Source organism: Oreochromis niloticus, linkage group LG12, assembly GCF_001858045.2.
Source record: "Oreochromis niloticus isolate F11D_XX linkage group LG12, O_niloticus_UMD_NMBU, whole genome shotgun sequence".
Classification (NCBI taxonomy): domain Eukaryota; kingdom Metazoa; phylum Chordata; class Actinopteri; order Cichliformes; family Cichlidae; genus Oreochromis; species Oreochromis niloticus.
The window spans coordinates 3,659,947-3,665,625 of NC_031977.2; the positions used below are offsets into that span (position 1 = coordinate 3,659,947).

At 40.1% G+C, this 5,679-nt stretch overlaps 1 long non-coding RNA gene across 2 annotated transcripts; it reads left to right on the top strand.

Annotated features, from left to right (window-relative positions):
* The first annotated feature begins 691 nt into the window (after positions 1 to 691).
* Positions 692 to 4,277, top strand: LOC106097079 (uncharacterized). 2 transcript variants are annotated; one of them, XR_002063992.2, is made up of 4 exons: positions 692 to 1,383; positions 1,722 to 2,004; positions 2,239 to 2,437; positions 3,778 to 4,277. It is a non-coding gene; the product is annotated as an uncharacterized LOC106097079 (long non-coding RNA). The 2 variants fall into 2 exon arrangements; XR_002063991.2 differs by lacking the exons at positions 2,239 to 2,437; positions 3,778 to 4,277 and having other exon boundaries at positions 1,722 to 2,183.
* Positions 4,278 to 5,679: the final 1,402 nt, after the last annotated feature.

Consider the following 5,679-nt stretch of genomic DNA (forward strand, 5'->3'; position numbering starts at 1 on the left):
CATCCGTTCTCGTAAAGTATAACCGAACTTTTAAGCGTTTGAGCCGCTTAGGCGCCGTGTTTCCTGCCAGGTACGCTCCGACGCTCCGCAACGTGGTGACGTCATTCGGGGCGACTGGAATCGATAAGGGAATCGTCTGCAAAAATGGCAAACGATTCCAAGGAATTGAAACAGTGGGAACCGGTTCTCAACAAGAACCGGTTTTCGATACCCATCCCTACCCAACATCCACATTGACAGCGAAACAACTAGTAGCTCAGTGTTCCAACATTCGAAAGAAAGGACTGCTCTCACAGCTAGAGATTGACGAGGTGCAACACAAATGCTACGGCAAGGGGGAGCCAGGACACCAGGTCAGGGGGAAGATATCATCACCCCCACCTGAGATTGGGTACCAAGCCCCAAGTGCAATTGAAGAAGGATTGTTGAGTGCAAGAGGAACTGACCTGAAAGATAGATCATGGCGAAGCTTGAAACCTGGATCCTCTGTATCCGGTTATCAACACTGCGTGAAGTACCCTCAGAAGGTCTGCTAGATGATGTTACAGTTTTTCTCCATTGGTTTGGCTCATTTCTTGAAACAGAAATGACATTCTCAAAATAACATGCACAAACCTCCAAACCGCTTGGCAAATATTCACAATAGAATGGCATTTCTCACTCATTTTATCAAATGGCAAATGCCTTAGTAGTACATGTCTCAATTGTCTCAGTGCATCTTTGCAAATGATTAAGTACAAGTAGCCTACAGTTATACAGTTAGCCCACATTTAGCACATTTTCCAAATGAATAGATCTTGTAGATCTAAACTGATTAGTTGATTCCCAGTCTAATGATCATTCTCTCCAAAACATGTCAGCATGATTTCATTGTATAAGTACTCGCATGCACAACTGTCTGTTCAATTGTCAAAACTGGTCAAGAACATAATACCATGAATACCATATATGAATTTCTTTGAATATTTGATAAATTGATGACAGTCATTGACAGTCAGGTGAAACTAGACTAACGAAGGGGGAGTGTCACACACAGGTGTGTTCCATGATTGTGTGCTGCCAAACACAGATATATAGAGCTTGACCAGAGCCAGTCCAATCTCTGAACATGGATAGACAAGGCCAAGCAAACGGACAAGGGGAAGGTCTCCCTTGAGGAGGAGGAGGAGGAGGAGGAGGACTGAGAATGCGTCGTGGAGGAATAGGGGGAAGAGGCCGAGGTGCGCGAAGACACTGTGCTGTCCCGAATGAAATTCGGGCCACAATTATAGACCATGTCATAAACCGTGGCCTCACAATGGCAGAGGCAGGTCGTCTAGTGCAGCCTAATGTGCCTCGCTCTACAGTCTCCTCCATCATCCAAACCTTTCGCAGGGAAAACAGGTATGTACTCTATGTAATCTATGATGGAATTATATGTTGTATAGGACAGGGCACTGTGCGTGAGGCAAAAAATGTATAACTTACTGTAGAGATTTTGTGTGCATCTGCCTACAGTAGTAGGTCTATACTAGCAGGTGGAGAGGACTAGTGGAATGTTGTGATACTAAATATGACAAGAAAGATATTGAACAATTTACTGTAAACTATGGAATTACATAATTTATACAGTTTAGAGTACTATTCCAGTCACTGTGCAATGTTGCATTAGGATTGTGGTGAAGTTACTGTCAGTAAAACAATAATACAATTACACTGGTAACTTACTGTATTCTGTGTAGGATTGGACGACAACCTCGCGTGGGTGGCAGAGGAAAACTGCTCAATGAACAACAGGAAAGAGAGACTTGTAACATGGTGATGGCAAATAATGCCATCACATTGAGACAGATCCGTGATGCCATCCTTCAGGACAATCATATATTCCAGAATATAAACACAATAAGCATCTCCACAATAGACCGGGTTTTGAAGGAGCATCAGATGATAATGAAACAAATCTACAGGGTACCATTTGAGAGGAACTCTGACAGAGTGAAGGAGCTGCGCTACCAGTATGTAAATGTAAGTCAGTTACTGGTTGTCTCTCATTATAAATGAGCCAAAGCTATTGAGAAGGATCTTTGCCATTTTGGAGACACTGACTGTTTAGATGGGAAAGGGATTTAGATTGAAGCCTGAGTGAACAGTTTTGGAAGAGATATGAGCTTTTGCAGGTGAGCTATAGTGTTGTGCTGAACTGTGAGAATGTTTTGCCAAATGATCTTAGAGTTTTGAGAATGTAATCTCTGTTTCAAGAAATGAGCCAAACCAATGGAGAAAAACTGAAATGCAGCACTACGGACGATACCTACAGCCAGCATTACCGAGACTAACAAGCTGATCTACACCAGGGCAGCAGTGATCAGTGAGATGCTTGGCTATAAGTTGAACAGCCACAAGGAGCAGTACCCTCCATGGAGAAGGAGACTAGAGGTTAAGATCAAATAGCACAGAGGTAGGTTAGCCAACTATCGGAGCTGCAGAAAGGTGCAACATACAAGGTGCCTAAGAAGTATGCCAGATGCTTCGGTTATTAGTAAATTTGGTTGTGTTCATTAGAAAATGTTTTTTTTGTGCCAGACACTAAAAATTGTGAAATATCACAATATTGAAAAAGTTCCAAAGCTAGTATTTAGGTAAAGGTTGATAAGACTGGTTTTATCTTCATATTCCTTTGTGCCATTTAAATCATAAAAGTAGTCAAATAAAGTGTTTAAAATATACTTTTCTTTCATGACAAACCATACTTGTCACAGTAAAAAAATGTTACACTACAGGGTGGGCCATTTATACGGATACACCATAATAAAATGGGAATGGTTGGTGATATTAAAGTCCTGTTTGTGGCACATTAGTATATGTGAGGGGGCAAACTCCTCAAGATGGGTGGTGACCATGGTGGCCATTTAGAAGTCGGTCATCTTGGATACAACTTTTATTTTTTCAATAGGAAGAGGGCCATGTGACACATCAAACTTATTGGTAATGTCACAAGAAAAACAATGGTGTGCTTGGTTTCAATGTAACTTTATTCTTTCATGAGTTATTTACAAGTTTCTGACCACTTATAAAATGTGTTCAATGTGCTGCCCATTGTGTTGGATTGTCAATGCAACCCTCTTCTCCCACTCTTCACACACTGATAGCAACACCGCAGGAGAAATGCCAGCACAGGCATCCAGTATCCGTAGTTTCAGGTGCTGCACATCTTGTATCTTCACACCATAGACAATTGCGTTCAGATGACCCCAAAGAAAAAGGTCTAAGGGGGTCAGATCGGGAGACCTTGGAGACCTTTGTTTGTTTGATGTGTCACATGGCCCTCTTCCTATTGAAAAAATAAAAGTTGTATCCAAGATGACCGACTTCTAAATGACCACCATGGTCACCACCCATCTTGAGGAGTTTGCCCCCTCACATATTCTAATGTGCCACAAACAGGACTTTAATATCACCAACCATTCCCATTTTATTACGGTGTATCCATATAAATGGCCCACCCTGTACTTTGCTGGAAGGGGGTCATCTGATTGTTGGGGTTAGAGTTTCCTCTGTATTATTTTCGGGTCTTTACCTTACAGTTTAAAGTGCCTGTTGGGGTTTGATGCTATATAAATAAAAATTTATCTAATGTACATTTTCCCTTTTTGCTGTTAAGAGTCTTGTGTACACATGAGATCTCATGTGTATATGTTGTGTTCACATCAGTGTTCATCTGTCTGCACTGCACCAGTTTTGAAACGCTTCCCAGTTCTGTCTGCATGTGATCAATACCACAATATTTCTATTCTACAGCTCCAGATTTGAGCTTGCTATCAGAGCACCATTCCAAATGGATCCGACATTGGAGAGGAAAAGGGGAGTGTGTCACCATAGCAACACAGCCTGCAACAGCTATTCTCATGGTATAGATAGAGGGAGGAGCGGCAAAGGCTAATTCAGCAGCTTGTTCCGTTAAGCAGTGAAAATGTGAGGAAGAAAACCATGAATGACACAAAGACCATTGGACACCTGAACAGTAAAAGGGGCAATGCTATGCTCTTGAGCAGTGTTGTGCGCTGTGCTCAGATTGCTGAGCTTTTACAAAATTGGCAACATTCACAATATTGTTTCATAACTGAGTTAACATTATGTACTCACAAGCCTCAGTAGAATAAAAATAAAAAACAAATGGGTTAATATGTTTGCTGAGTCTAGCATGTCCCTGTAACAAAGCATTTGCACTGTAAAGCTTGCTGTAAATGTTGTAAATCTTGTGGCTGAAAACATCACAAAGCTAACAAACACTCAAATAAAGTGAAATACTTTTCAAACAACAAAAATTCAATTGAAATAAGCATACACATTTTTAAAACTAAGACTAAATTGAAAAGAAAACTTTGAAATGAAATTAATACTAAAAACAGTACCAAAATATAATATCTGTGAATGCCAACGACCCACCCACAGGGGGACACAAGTTAGTCTACCTCAAGTGCCTGTCCCAAACCTATGGGTAATTGTAGCAAAAATCATTTATGGGTGTGTAACTCAAGCCACATTTATGTATTTACTGTAAATCTGTGTAGAGATTTATTAAACACACAGAAATTGGAGTATGCACACAGGGATTTGTGCATGCTCATACAAGATTTGTAAATGTGTAAATAAATCTGTAAGAGTAAGAGATAGCAGTCTTTGAAAATTCTCAAAATCTTGCTTGAATCACTAAAAATACACCCTTGTTATCAGTTACAAGCAGTGCTGGTCAAGTTACTTGAAAATAGTAAATAGCTACTAATTACTGATTACTTATTTACTTTTTAAAAACATGATACTCAATGTGAATAGGTAGTAAAGCAATAGACCTTTCAGCCTTCAGCATTCTATTTTTATGCAGAATCCATCATATAAAATTGAATCAAATGAAAAAGTCTCTTTTTAAAACTTTTGTTATTAGTCCATAATTAAACAGTGCGGGGGCAGAGGATCTTAATTAGTAATGATGTCATGAATTTCTTCACAAATAAAATTTTAATCATTAGAGAAAAAAGAAATACTCATCACCATCTCAGAGACTTAACATTATGTAGAGCTACTTTTAGTACCATTGATATTTATTCAGAATATTTTTCTCTAATTGATCTTTCTGAGTTAACTTCAGTAATTACTTCCTCCAAACCATTCCTATGAGACTGCTCAAAGTAGTCCTACCATTAATTAGTGCTTCACTCTTAAAAATTAATCAGCCTATCTCTGTTATTTCTATTACTCTGCTCTTTTTTTCACAACACTGAATTTGGTCAAAGGCTAGTGACAGATTCCCCTGTTTCCAGAGTCCAAGCAAAAAACGTCCTTCTCCACTACGAATGGACTTTACCAATTTGTCACACTTCCGTTTGGCTTGTTCAGAGCCCCAGCCACTTTCCAGTGCCAAATGGACTGGGTGCTGTGGCCACACATTGCATATGCTGCCACCTACCTGGATTATGTTATCATGCACAGCAACACCTGGGCAGAGCACATGCAGCAGTTTGTCGCATTCCTGGAGTCCTTGAGACAAGTGGGGCTCATTTCCAACTCGAAAAAGTGTGTCATTGGACGGCTGGAGGTACAGTATCTGGGGTACCCCTTGGGAGGTGGACAAGTGCAGCTCCAAAGAAAAAGAACACGCAACAACAAAAACATTATAATCCAGAAACACGCTTTACCGATCTG